The sequence below is a fragment of the Arvicanthis niloticus genome, chromosome 1 (genome assembly GCF_011762505.2).
Source record: "Arvicanthis niloticus isolate mArvNil1 chromosome 1, mArvNil1.pat.X, whole genome shotgun sequence".
In the NCBI taxonomy this organism is placed as follows: Eukaryota; Metazoa; Chordata; class Mammalia; order Rodentia; family Muridae; genus Arvicanthis; species Arvicanthis niloticus.
The window spans coordinates 149,630,847-149,646,378 of NC_047658.1; the positions used below are offsets into that span (position 1 = coordinate 149,630,847).

The window sequence follows — 15,532 nt, forward strand, 5'->3', positions numbered from 1 at the left end:
GCCCAACAGGCCAATTACCATCTTATAATACAAAATATATTTGCTCGAACTTCAAATGTGTCTATGGTATTTAATATACTAACAGTGCAAAACCCCTCATTTCTTTTGAATTTCAAGGCAAACTCTTTACTGTGAGCCCTTGTAAAATCAGAGGAGAGCAATCCTGTAGGAAGACCAGCAGTCTCAATTAATCTGGACCCCCGAGATTTCTCAAACACTGGACCACCAAAAAGGCAGCATACACCAGATGATATAAGGCCCCCAACACATATACAGCAGAGGACTGCTGGGTCTGTATTCAATCAGAGATGATGCACCTAACCCTCAAGAGACTGGAGGTCCCCAGGGAATTTAGAGGTCAGGTGGGGTGGGGGGTGGGGTTGGGGACAGTCTCGTGGAAGCAGGAGGGTGGAGAGGAGGTATGGGATGTGGATCAGTCAGAGAGTGGATTGAAGTGGGGAATAAAATCTAGAGTGTCAATCAATCAATCAATCAATCAATAAATATAATAAAATACAAGATAAACACTTCTAACATATAATGGCCCCGAGTAAACATCCCTGTCCCAGAGAAGAATGAGAGTACAGCAAGGAAAGATCAAACCAAAGTAAAACCAAAACACACAAAGGAAAATGCCAAGTCCTACAGCTCTGCTTCTGTCATCTGGGACTCATGTGGCATCATTTCCACTCAGAGAAGTGCTGTAGTCCTTCCCTTCCAGCGCTATCATTCTCAAATTCAGCCTTACGCAAGTTCTCAGGGCACAGGCATAACGCAGCCATATTCTCTGTCAGAATATAACTTGAATGGCCTCTGTTCCCATTTCTGATGGAGTTGCTCACCTATGAAATAATAAGCTAGGTCTCCAAAGTCTGCATTTCTCTCAGCTTTCTAGTTTCTACCAGAAACTATTTTTCTGGTGTTCCCACCAGAATAGTCCATTAATCTCTGTTTATGGCATTTGAGGGTTTCTACAACCTGGAACTCCAAACTCTTCCACAATTCTTCCTACACAGTTCCAAAGACTTAAGAATCACATAGGTTTTTTCATAACAATGGCCTCACTTCTTATTACTTTTAAATTGTTACCTTCCCCATTGCCATAACAACAACAACAACAACAAAATTGACAGGAAGCAATCTGAGAAAGGAAGTGTTTATTCTAGATTACAGTTTGAAGGGAGACACTCTAAGATGGCAAGGTAGGCATGGAGTACCAACTGGAGCCTGGATAGTCACACTGCAGCCACAGTCAGAAAAGAGTAAAACAGGAATTGGAGCCCAACTACAGAACCTCAAGACCTTTCCCATACTTCCTCCAGCAAGCCACTATCTCCTAAGCATTCCACATGCAAACCACAACAACTCTAGTGAACAGATGTGGCAGGTATGGGAAAGTTGTTTTAAAGTAACATATTTTATTTACTATAATTATTAGCTATGAATTTGACAGATATAATCTTTTATTTTGTTGATATACATTCCTTAGATACCTGATTTTATTGAGAATTTTATCACTGAAGGATGTTGAATTTTGCCAAGTACTTTTTCTGTATCTATTGGCCTTAACTAATCAGACAGTGGTAAATGAAGACCTTCTCTCCTTTTGTGTTACTGTCATAAACTTCCCTCATAGGACAGCCTTTGTTTCAATCCATAGATTCTGATACTATGTGTTTTCATTAGATTCAATATTACTTTAAGTTCTCGTTTTTTTCTTTGTTATTCATGGTAATAGAACATGGTGTTTCATTTTCATGTGATTTTGAATTTTCTAAAAATTCCTCTTACTATTGATTTCTAGTGTAATATCATTGGATTCAGAAAAATTACTTGATATTATTTAAATCTTTGTGTTTAGTTTTTAGCATTTTTTATGGCATAACAAATTATTTATAATAGAGTGTGCTCTGTATCCACTTGTTTAAAACATGTGTTTTCAGCCATTGTTGGACAGACTATTCTGCAACGTTTCCAGCTACTCTACCTTTGTATTACAAAATACAACCTGCTTACACTCAAGGCAATTTTGATAGGAAAAAGGTCATCACATCCATTTTTTTTTTACACTTTATCTGGTTGTCTTTGAGACCCTTTGTCACTTTCCTTTCTATCTTCCATTGTATTTAAGTAATCAAAATTATCAACTTAATGTAATATGCTATAAGATGTTTTATGAAAGCCTCATGGTATCTGCAAAACAAAAGTGTACAGTGAAATCCAAAAAAGAGAAAAGATAAAGAATCAAAGCTTGCATTCATTCAATGAGTATCAGCCTGGAAGAATGTTGGTCCAGAAGCTTAGTCTGTACATGACATCATGGAGCCTGAAATGGGGATTTCACTAAAGCAGGCTTGGTGCTCAGGACTGAGGCATTATGTGCTATTTGATTCCCTCTCCTTTCTCCAAGGAAAGGTTATTTGTCTCCATGTTCTGCAGAACGGGCATGGGTGGTGTAAAAATGTGTTTTCACCTTCTTTGTGCTACAGTCAGGTGCTATAGCCTCAGACCTAGTTTTGTTGACTCCTGTGAAGACATTTCCATGTATGAATAGTTGTTCAGATTAAAGTTTCTATAGAAGGATGAGCACTGGAAAGTACTTTTCTGACCTTTAACTGAAATCAGTCTTTCATTTATAAAAGAAATAATGGATGGTAAGCTAAGCTTTTGCCAAGAGGACATAGTTTCTTCACTCCAGTATGAACTACCTTCCATATTCATTATAAGTCACAATGGTCTCCCACAAACACAAAACAAAACATAGATGATAAAATGAAGAGAAAACTTTTTGAGACTCATCGAACCTAACTCCTCTTGCACAGAACTCATTGAGCATAACCTCTTGTTGCACAGATGAAGAAGCAGAAGCTGTACGGTTTCAGTGTCTTACCACAGCCAAACAGCTTGTAAGCAAGCACTAGATCTAAAACTGGGACTCAGGCTCTAACTTCCTGACTAATGATCTTTTATTATACGACATTATTGTCTTCTTCCCCTTACTATGTGCATAATTCCAAGCCATTTAAAAAACATACAAGCACTTTGGAAATGCAACAAACTTAAGGCCCTCCAAAAGGAAACCCTGGACCACCTTCCTGCTTTCTTCCAGGACAAAACATTCCCCAAGTTTCTATAACAGAGAGCAAGCATCTCTGGGGCACTGGCTCCTTACTGCCTGGCATCTCCTGGCCTTGTTTACATGTGTTTGTCTGAAAACGTTTTAATGGAATAAGAGAAAATGAGTGCTTTAATTTCCCAGTAAAAGCTGCCGTTGTGTGAGTCATTGTTTTCTTTTTTTACACTAGCAAGGGTAAAAACTTCTGGTTTTAATAACTAATACTGCTGAGTTCAATAAAAAGCACTTAATTCAATTTAAGCCAAACCTTGATCAATGCCAGCTTCCCTTGGAATTTTATCTTTGTTTTAATTTGAGTCTTCTAAGTTCAGAAAAATGAGACATCAAGGGGAAAGGAACAGAAGTCAGATGGCTGTAGGCTTGTTTCTAGACAAAAGATATGGAAATACAAAATTGACAGGTAACCTCCAAAATTAAAATGTTTCTGCCCCATCAGATAATCCTTTCTGGCAGAATTAATGTTTTCATTAGTTCTAAATCAAGAAACTGAAAAATTCACAGCCACATTTGGAAAAAGATTTTTAAATAAAATATTCCCAAACCAATTAGCATCAGATTTCTAAGCCAGAAGTATATTGACTTTAATGTGTTAATAATCAAAAGATACGCTACTGTAAAATTAGACTCAGAAAACCTCGTGAACGCCTCTGTCTGTTCAAATACTCAGTCAGCCAAAGTCTGTGGTCAGAGCACGGGAATGCACACAGGGAGGGAAGCAGAGGAAGCAACTTCCAGGACCGTTTTGACCGTTTCTTCAGTGATCCTTTTATTGTTTCGATAAAGCTCAGTCCTCAGTTTAAAAACATGCACATCTTAGAAGAACTGCCATAAACTACTAACAACATTCCTGTCTTAACTTATACCTGAGAGTTCTTTCTACTGTCCCACCAAGGGCAAACCAGACTTTGCAAGGAAGAATTAAAAGAAAAAATCCTCCATTTTGCTTCAATTATGTAGTTTTTCAGCGCAAAGGCTTTTAGAGCAGTTGAAGGCTCATAAAAGAAGACTGAACACCAGGCCCAGTTTTGAATCTTTCCCAGCACTGGCTCACTGGCAGCCACATGGCTTACCACTGTCCATAAGGACTAACTTAACAGTGGACCAAGAAGCAAAGAAAGTTAGTTACTTGTAGAATTCTAATGTAGAATTTCATCTCCAGGTTTGACTGAAAATTAATAGATTATAAAATACTCGTCCTGGAAGAAAAATGAGAACACATCAAAGCCAGTAATTCAGATATAAAAAGACTCCATGAACTGGTAATATTAAAATAAACACTTCAAAAAAATATTAAATATTGTACATTTTCTCCAGTCATTTACTTTTGCAAGACAAAGTCTCGTAAAATGACAATTATCATAATATTATAGACATTTAATAGAAACAAAAATGTTAAGACATAAACTTGAAACAAAAATAAATAAATTTAGTTCATTTAGGTTCATTTTTATTTTTTCATTTCATCCTAAGCTGCTAAAAATTTCCTCATGGAATGGTAACATTTATGGATCACTGTTTAGGAACTTTCAGTTGATTTAATTCTTTTAATTCATTAATGAAAACATCAAATTCCTAGAAGATGAGGAGATTAGGAGTTTCGAAGATCGTTTAGTTGGTATCGTTTAGTTGGTAAAGTGCTTTTTCATGTAAGCTTACAACCCTGAGTTTGTTCCCAAAACCCCCACTTCTATAAAAGTCTGAGATTGATAGCACATGCTTCTGGTCCCAGCACAGGAAAAATGAAGAGGGGTGGGATCCTTGGGATTCACTGGCCTGCCAGGTTACCTAGGATGGCAAATTACAGACCAACCAAAGAACTGGTCTCAAAGAACGAAGTACATAGCTCGGTCAATGGAGTTGTTGTGAAAGCATGAAGACCTAAATCTGATCCCCAGAGCCCAAGTAAAGAGCTAGGTGTGGTGGCATTGTCTCTAATCTGGATGCTAGGAAGGATAGAACAGGTTAATGTAACTTACTTGGTAAGTTCAAGGCTAGTGAGAGAGGCTGCCTCAACAAACAAGGTAGACCTGGAACAATAACTATCAGTGAAGTAATCATTCAAAAGCATAACATTCTGCATTTAATCTCCAGCACTCATGCAACAAAAGTCAGGCCTAAAAGGTTCCTGTAAACCCAGTACTGAGGAGGCAGACTAGTCAGTTCTTGAGGTCCCTTAACTAGCCAGCCTTGCCTAACCAGTGAGCTTCAGCTCCTAGAGAAACTCTGTATCATAAAATAAGGTTAATGGCTCTGAGGAAAGATACCTGAGGTTGGCCTCTGACCCACATACACATGAACATACATCTGTACACACATCTGCACATACATGGACACAGCAATACATAGATTTACACAAAAACTTAAGGTTGGCAATGCCAGAGGAGTGACAGAGCTATGTCAAAGCCACGATCACCAAAATCTGACATGTTGTTTTCTGTCAACTAAAGATTCTTTCAGTTACTCAAGAAACATGCTTCAGTTACTGACCCTATAATTATGAGAAATTAACAAAAAATTAACTCCTTAATAATTGTCTAGTTAGAGGCCGGAGATGTGACTCAGTGGTAGAGAGCTTCCCTGGCATACAGAATGTCCTGGGTTTGAGTTTGTTCCAAAAATACTACTTATAATGCACAGTTAGGAACGGGAGGAGGGTTGGAGAAGAGCAACAACCAAATTTAAAGATAAATTTAATATACAGGGAAATACAAATCTTATGAGTTGTAGAAAGAGGTGAAGACACTTATAGGTGGTAACTTTGAGATATACATGAGGATATATTATAGATGAGGCTATATTTGATTTGAACTGAGTCTTAAGAAGACAGTCAGGAAGAGTATCCCATTCATAGCCCAGAGAAATATTGGAATAAAAATTAGTAGAAAAGTAAATTTTAAAAATCTGATCAAATATCAAGTGTGTGAATTTGGACAAAGCCCAAATCATTAGAAAGAATAAGAAAGAGTTGGGCATTTTAGTGAATGACCATGTGAGTTTTAAAGATTCATAGCAATGCAGCTCAAATTTTAGTTTATCTAAGAATCTCCTAAAAGTTATCAGATCTCAAGGTTCTTGGAAGCACTGGGTCCAACAGGTAGGACTGAGGAATGTACTTCAAAGACCTAGATGATGGTGATGGTGATGGTGGTGGTGGTGGTGGTGGTGGTGGTGGTGGTGATGATGGTGGTGGTGGTGATGATGGTGGTGGTGGTGGTGATGGTGATGGTGATGATGATGCTACATTTTCCACAGTGCTGAATGGCTCCACAGTTAATAACACTCAGAGAAGAACACAGGATAGCTATGGCCATTGAAACTTTGTGATCAGAGAAACAGTACATTAGATTATTGTACAGTCATTTATTTGTTTTGAACTGAAAATGAAATTACCCAAATGTCATTACTATAGACCCTTAGACTCCACTCTGTGGAACTGCAACTATTAGTAAATGAAGTAATCCAAAACTCCATGAGGCCTTTAGGAGAGACATTTACATGAAGGGACATGGAATGACTTGTCTACAGTAACAGACAAAAACATAATGCGACCATTGTTTGGGAAAGCTGAAAGACCAAGGAGGAAACAAAATAAGTTCACTGGCTACCTCTTTGAAAATATTTTAGCAGAAAGCATTATGAAAGGTAAATAAAGTATACTTGGGAAAGAAAATGAATATGAAAACAGACTGCTTAGAATCCTCATCCTTCTTAGACACAGTAACAATGTTAAGAACATATCCTTCCAACCCTTAAAGGAACTTTAGTGTATGTGTTTGAACAACACTTTTAAAAACCTACTTCATGCCAGACATTGCATTTACATGTGTTTTGTAGCATATACACCTGACATAATGTGTAAGAAAGCCTATTTAAATTTAAAGACTAATTATCTACGCAGAAGGGGACTTAATAGTAATAGAAAAGTAGAAGGCAAAGTGTCTTATTAAGAATCTCCCATTCTAGAAATTGCTCCAATGACTTACTGGTCCACGAAACTTCATCAATAGTAATCTTTCCCCTGGTTTGTAAGTTTCATGCTATAAAATTTTACTAAAAAGCTCATACCACCTGGGAAGAGAAATAACTTAAAACTCTAGCAGTTTGATCACTTCCTGTCTTTGGACTTTAGTTTCCCCAATTGTAAAATAAATGTATTTGACCAGATGATCTCTGTGATCCTCTCTAGCTATGAAAATATAGAATTCAATAGGCCTTCATGCCAGGGGATGGGAGTCGCTTATGGCCTGGTTTTCAAGGCTGCCTAGAAAAAGAGGTTAGAGTCATAAGCAGCCTAAAGGGCTTACAGAGAGCAAACTCTCCCCTAACCCTTAGATTTCAAGGAAAGATTTAAACATGCCTCCAAGTCTCGTGGGCAAATAATCCCCTTAGAGCTCTTGGACAACCCTTGGCTAATAAAGATTAAACAAATAAATATAAAAAATGGTTCTATCCAGCATCCTGAGAGGCCAATTTACAGTTAATGGTGGCGTTTAGGCCCTGAAAGGGTATTACCTTACAGAGTAGTAAAGTCTCCAAACACAGCTCACAGCTTTAAAAGATGTACAGGTGCCAAAATTAAGGGCCAAATTACCAATCTGTTTTAAATGATGGTCTGGGAATGCTCAATATGACAAGGGAAATGTATGACAAATAATATCTTCAATATAAAGAATGAGTCGTTTGAATTTATTAGAGGAAATGTGCTGTCTCTGGGGACTTCTTTTGTTGCCCATTCCCCAAAGTGGTGATTTTTCAAAATATACTTGAAGATACACCTAATGCAAAATGACCCTGTAAGCGTAAAATAGGTCACTTTTTTAAAGAGAGAAAGGTCGTTTTCTTTTAAAATAAAACTATTTCCATGTCGGCATTTGCTAAAACCCTTGGGAACTTAGAACTCTCAAGGAAATGCACATTCCATTAGTATCAAAACTAGGTGCTTCCATGATACTCTCTACACTGCATTGCTCAACATGTGCAAAAGCTTTAAACCAGAGTGAAGCCGGCTGACTCTCCACTCTCTGACAAGTTTAAAGAATTGCATTGGCAACCCTGCTGGATGACAGCAGAATGACTTCCTGTCAAGTAACCCCCATTCTGCAAGGTGACAGGAAATGGGTTTAAACACTGGTAATATCACTAATCAATTTGAAGGAGCACATGCTCCCAGGCTGCAGTTGTGAAATTTGGTTGCAATGTGTTTGCTGCTTGCTGGGCCATGTGATTCAGCATAATGACAGATGAAAGGAAAGGTCAGATTTACTAAGTGTTGAAGAGGTGTCATCAAGAGCTGCATATTACTTCAAGATGTCCTCGGCATCAGAGGCATCTGAAATGTAAGACTGCATTTCTCTTGCAAAACCTTTCAGTTTTCCAACAACCCTTTATGGGAACCCCTAAACTTATTTCAACACATAAAGAAATGAGCCTTTTCCTATTCCCAAATGAGCTTTTCCTATTCCTTACTGAATCCAAAACGTCTGGGTTAATGTCTTACCTTGGCATGCTCTTACATTGTCCTTTAAGACAAGTACATGTATGTACTTTAAAGCTTTGACAAATCCACTATTGTAAAGTTAAAGTAATCATAGTTGTTTGAATATTCTTCCTAGTACTTCTATCCTGAAAATGGTTTGTCACATTTTCAAATAAAAACAGATTTGTATCCTTCTATTTAAAAAAAAAAAAAGAAAAGAAAAAGAAGAACCATTTTTCAGTCTTACACCAAGGAAGGTGTAAGAGATTGTAACTTTCTTTTTATTTCATAATAGAGCCCTGGGGACTCTCTCCCAGAGTCCACACACCTTACATTCTCATTACTTTAGTCATAACTTTCTCATGTTTATTTATTGGGCACTTATTGTATTCAGAAATCGTCCTAAGCAATTGCAACAGTAAGTACATAAGGTTCCTCATCTCTTGTAGACACTGAATTAAATACAAATAATTCATAAATTAGACAAAATATTACACAATTATTCAATCAATGCATGTTCATTAACTGAGAATCAGCAAATAAATATAGGAACTATAAAGATATTCTAAGGTTTAGAAGTATACACGACCTAGCCTGCTGGTCACCTGACTCAGTGCTGTCTGTACACTTCTCCTCTGTATGCCAGTACATCACTGCAAGCCTTCCCTGGATACTCTATTTCCAATGTTGTCTTTTGCAGGGTCTCAACACTAGGGCTTTCCAAGTGTTTGCCATCCTATTGCAACATTAATGTGCTTTGTTTTTGCTGAGGTATGGTTGGAATGAAGAACAAGGTGTTACATCTGTGTGTTTGTATTTTATGGAAAGGAAGGTTGTCGCAGTGTGCACATCATAAAGGTCTCCTAAGCTGTGCCAGGGAAATACAGAAGCATCCACTTTCATGATCACTTTTCAGAAAGAAAAGGAAGTCCATCTGAGGACAGGTTAAAGATGGCATGACTTTCTAGAATCACTTTTAACATTTGTCTTAAGTACTGCTTTAAAATAAGTTCAAAAGCTTTAAGGGCCAGGGACAACAATAGCCATGAAAATGACCTGTCAAGGAACAACACACTCAGCTATGACACCAGGTGATCCATGGCTTTAAGAGGACAGCCCAGGTTTTCTAAAACATTTCTTCAAAATCAGAGATACAGGACCACATTTCCTCTTCCATTCCTTCTTCCCTAAAACTTAGAGGAGGCAGAAATAAAGAACTCTCAATTACTGGATGCCTCCACTGAAAGCTTCACAGTTTCCTGTAAGCCATAGAACTTTCTCCTGTAAATATATTTTTCACAGGTTAAGAAAAAAGAAAGTCCAGAAATGTGGAATAACTCATTGACTAGTGTAAGACACAAAGATTTAAAAACTTTGAATCTCCTGTTCCTAGTTAGTAGATTTATTGCTTCCTTGAGGTTCTAGATAAGCACTTTCTCAAGACAGAGCCCTACTCTGAATCAATTAGGACACTTTAAAGGAAAATGTAAAATAATAATATATAACTAAAGTAATATGCATAAAAAGAGAAGACATGGTGTAAGGTGTTTAAAGATATTTTTAACTAAATAGCTCTGTGATGTTTAATGATATGAATGCCTTTACAACTTTTTCTCCACTTTCCTTTAAGCGATGACTTTGTCCTCAGATTCATCCCTTAACAGTGGCAGGGTGACTACAACAACTCCATATTGTCACCTCTTCACATGTTGCTCCTATAAGAACAATAGGAACTTTCTGTTCTAATGCAATTTTTAAAAGTCCAGAAAACTTTCCAAGAAGTCCCACAAAAGTCTTTCAAATTTACTTCTTTGGCCATTCTTATAATTATTGCTAAATATATTAAACATATTTAGCATTGAATGAATAATCATAAGCTACCTACCTATCATTAAAAAACAAATAAGCACTCCCTGGAACACATAACAAGATAAAAAATGTTTCCTCCCAATCATTTGTCACCACCCACTTGTCTCAAAGAAACCAGTGATATGATCTCTTGTAGAGAAATTTCAATACAGCAATGCAGTTGCTCTGGCAAGGAATCACATCCAAAGATCTTCTAGGTCTGTGTGATAAGGCAGGAATGCAGGCATGTCACACACCTTTAATCCCTCTGGTTGGAATATACACATGCCCTTACTACATACCTTTACACCTAAACAATGGTGTCTAATTAAAGGGCAGACAAAATGATGAATCAGAGAAAGATTTGACAGAATGCATAAGAGATAGGACACACCCAACTCTCAGGAGAATTTCTACTTAAGGGCAGTGCAGAGAATGCAGTCAGTTCTGTCAGTGGAGTTCAGTATGTGCAGTTTGGGGAAGTTCAGTTCAGCCAGTTCAGTGCAGTTCAGTTGAATGAGTGAAGTGCAATGGAGTTGAGTTCGTTTGTGAGTGCATGCAGTTCAGTGCAGGTCAGCAGAGGCAGTCAAAAGATTAGAACAAATTGCCAGAGTTAGTTGGGAGGTCAAGCAGAGCAATTCAGTGAGAAGCTGAAAGAAGCCAGATTAAATAAGTCTTCTTGGAGAAATGCTTGAGCCAGAAAAGCTCAACTGATTCAGCCAGCCAGAGTTCAGAAAGATCTAGAAAGGGTGAGCTTATTAAGCAGTAAGTCTCATATGCTGAAACATTCTAGGACTAGGTTAGCAGACAAAGGTTTAAAGCTGAAGCCTTCAAAGTCCAGGCTTGCAGAAGATTAGATTGTATGGAGGCTAGAAGCTTCCATGTCAAGGCCTAGAGAGAGCTAGAATAAAGAAAGAAACAATCCGGGGTCAGCCCAAGCCATGTATTTGAATAGCTTAGTTAGGTACAACCCTCATCTCGTCACTTCATCTGAGGAAATAAAAACTACCTTTATATTTACAATCTCTATTGTGGATCAGTTTGTATTTGGAATAATTTTACATAAGTGAATAATTTTCAATGTAGTAATTAATATTTTTTTACTTCAAAGGTATATAGTTTGGAAAATAAAAAGCAGGGATTTTAAGGTGTTAAAACTTAGCAACCACCTAAAACAAGGATTAATATCTCTGATAATAAGAAATATTGATAATATGTCCCCTCTGAAATGATGGGATGATGAGAACATGCCACCTCTGTGATACAACCCCCAAATCCATAACACTAGTCTGTACAAAAGAAAACACAAAACTGCCCCAAATTTGAGATACATTTCTCAAAACATTTGACTAGAACCCCTCAAAAGTTTCGAGGTCATGAAAGAAGGAGAGATTAAAGGAACTATCAAATGCTGGAACATCCTAATGCAACACAACAAATAAATATAATAGATCATACTGTGTATGACTCTGGACCAAAGAAGTGACACTGGTAGAAAAAATAAACTGTGTAATCTAAATAAAACCTCTTGTCCTGTCTCATGAGTCACTTTCTACTTTTCTGGCCTCTAATTATACTTCTTCCATCTAAATGCACAGATTTAGCAACTACAAGGTAGGCTCTACATAGAAGAGAGAACATGCAAGCTTTAAAGGAAGAGCCTAGGACAAGCAATAGAACACATAAGGTAAAATAGAAAGGGTAACATTGGAGGAGGAAGGGTACAGCCTGGATGAAGGTAGGTGCCAGGACAGGAAATGAGAATAAACCAAAATAAGCATTATGAAAATGCTACAAAAAGAAGGAAAGAAGAAGGGAGAGAGGGAAGGAGGGAAGGAAAGAGGAAGGAAGGACATCACTTCAGGGACTGGTTGGCTCTCTGAGATTTTATTTAGAGACTCCCCTGCCAGTAAGTAATAGGTAAGTCCCTATTACTGAAGATACAACAGTTTGGACACAAAACTTGGAGGAACTGGGCTGGAAATTACCTGGAAGCCTCCTACCTGAGGATTAGCTCTCATGGTACCAGGAGTTACACAAGCTGCCAAGAGAGAAAAGCAATAAATAGTCCTTCAAAGTGTTAACAACCAGGAACAGCAACAATGACAAGTATAGAAACAATACCCCAAGATGCACTAGAAGTACTTATAGCCTGAGGATAACCAGTAGCCATCTAATTGGACATAAAATCACTCAATAGTATGGGATTCATACCTAGTAATGTAAACCTAGCCCACCTAGCAAATAAGGTCAAAGACCTTAGAAAAGAACGAACTGCTATAACTTCACTTAAACCAATATAACTTCTAATTGCATTTTAAACACAGATAAGTGTCTCTATCACATCTTACCAAAAAAATGTATTGCAGCAGCAGGAGACGATTACTGAAAAACCCATGTGGTCAAAAGGCAGAGAACAACTGACTTGGGGTGCCCAGTGCCAGGTGATTCATCTATAACACAGCCTACACACATCATTTACTACTTATCTTGAATAAGAAATCAAACAAGCCAAGTTGCTTTTGCGAGAAAATGCTTGACTTTCCCAATTCACAGTACTATTAGAATAACTAATTAAGACAGTTTATATAAAATCATTTTGTAAAGTCCTACACAGAGAAACCATGCCTATTCCTGTAGTCCTAGACAATCTTAGGGTCATTATTCCATTATTAGTGTAAGAGGGTTGTAGGCTTAGGATTAATTTTACACTAGTTTATATTCTTAACAGAAATATCCATTTTACACATCTTATCAATATTTTATCTTCCACAATTAAATCAATTCTCTACTATTCTAACACTCATTTTAGTATGTATGCACATACTGAAAACAGTAAGAAAATAGTTTTATGAAGTTAAACCTGACACTTACTTCCTCCACTGTTCCTATAACTTACATATTTATGCCCAGATTTAAAAGATTCTTCCACATTATAGAAGATTTCTATAATTAGGGAAGGAGTTCTCTGAATAAGTATTTTTTTAAAAATGATTTGTGCGTGTCAACTTACCCCAAAGAAGGATGTTTGAGAAGATTGTGGACACATACTATCTCATGATCCAATTAAAAATATAATTGAAGGTATAGTGGATACATGTGATATAAAAGAAGAGGGGCAGAAGCTGAAGAATAAAGGATTAAGCAGGGAGAGAATATAGGGGTGGAGTAGAGAAACAGTCATGGTGATTAACCAAAACTAAGGATGTATGAAAAAGTAAGTTAATTTCAAAATATAACTGTAAAATACAATTTAAATAAAACTATTCTTCATGAGTGGACAATGTTGCTTACTGAAGACAACTAAAATTCATTAAATAAAAATCTTCCCCATAAGCTATTGGTCAAAGAGGTTCCAGGGGTCTCCAAAAAACACAAGATATTCTCACAGCCCTTGTTCATCCACCTACACCTACATGGGAAGAACTAGCTACAGAATACACAGTATACCTTGGCTGCAGGACAGCAAAAAATCAATCTCAAACTGACTGTGAAATCTCTTCCCTACTGCCTACCACTTTTAGTGCCAGCCTGTACTGTGTAGGCTGCTGGGCATCAAGAAAGACACCCACAGTTTTACACAGCCTTGGACCCTGTATCCTACAATGTTGCTGGTTACATTACAATGTATTGTAGGTATTTTCCCTTCATGAACAGCTGTGCACTTCCTGTATGCAGAACCTCTGGAGGCCAGAAGACGGTGTCAGAACCCCTGGAACTAAAGATACAGACCACTGTGAACAGCTCTATGGATGTCTGGAATTGAATTCAGGTGCTCTGGAAGATTAGCCAGTGCTCTTAACACCTGAGCCATCTCTATAGCCTCAAATGGTAATTCCAAGTCCACTGGCTTCATCTTCTACCTAAGTATCACTCACTGTATAAGAAGACTGTTGGGCCTAACACGAGGTCTAATCTCCATTCCACCTTCACCCGTCAGTCACTACACAGGTGGAGGGCACGAACAGGCCCTAGAGAGATTTACATACTAATGAGGTACCTGAAGGCCAGAGGTGGAGCCATTAAACATTCCTCCACAGCCCCTCCCCCCTTTCTCCCCTCCCCTTTTTAACTCAGGTCAATCCTGGGTTTAGGGGGGTGTGCATCCAGATCCATCCACCATCCGCCATGTGAATAAACCAGTTTTGGAAACCCAAGGGCTTCCTCGTATGTTGGGGCCGCGCCGCTATAAGGAACCGTGAGGAGCCAGGGAGAGGCTTTTAGTTAATGAGCAGCCGGGCCCAACTTCCAGCTGGAGGAACCCAGAGCATTCCCAGCCGACTACCCACAGCATGGCGGGAGGAACCCTGGGATCGCCAAGCCCCCTTTCCCAACATAAGACAGCTATTGCTAAACCTTAGGTTATAAGCTATTCCTTTAAATGTCTTTACCCTTAGACTAGTGAACTACAGTTAACTTCTAAATCCTACAATTAGCATCTGAAGAAAATGCTGACCCACACCATTTTATAGCATTAGCTTGCCTCCCATTCTGATGAGGTTGTTCCACAACAGCAAGCTCTTTTTTAAACTCTTTGCCAAGGCTTTTGTTCTGATTTCACAGAAAATATCCATTGTGTATTATCCCTGAGGACCAAAAATAAAAACATGAAATTATATAAGCTGTTATCATTAGTTGTCTAGCCAAGATTTAAAAGCAATATTTTTTCAAATTCTTAAAACAATTAGTTTGAAAATGCTTATCGTCAGTTCATAAAGTTTAAATTTTCATGAAAATGTTCCTCCTACAAATGCCAGCTTGCTATTTATGTTAATGGTAATACACATTTTCATTTGATGACATTCCTATTTCTGAGAGAAACAAATTAAATGTGTACAGCAACATGTTAAGTGAAGATACAAGAGGTGATTCCAAACAGGTGAAGCCAATTACCATAAATGAATTATTTAAAAACAAATCAACAAATAAAACTTTCATTTTCTGCACAAATTTTAAGACTTTAAAAACTTTCAGATAATGAAAAGTCCCAGAACTCTTTGGAAAATGTTTCATCATCCACTGAACTTTCCACAATAGCTGCTCAGTTGTAGCTTCAGAGCCTGTGGGTTTCT

At 37.7% G+C, this 15,532-nt stretch overlaps 1 protein-coding gene across 4 annotated transcripts in view; it reads right to left on the reverse strand.

The window, feature by feature from the left end:
* Hpse2 (heparanase 2 (inactive)) overlaps nt 1–15,532 on the reverse strand; it is a 574,766-nt gene that overhangs the window by 401,374 nt on the left and 157,860 nt on the right. The gene's annotated exons all lie outside the window — the stretch shown is intronic.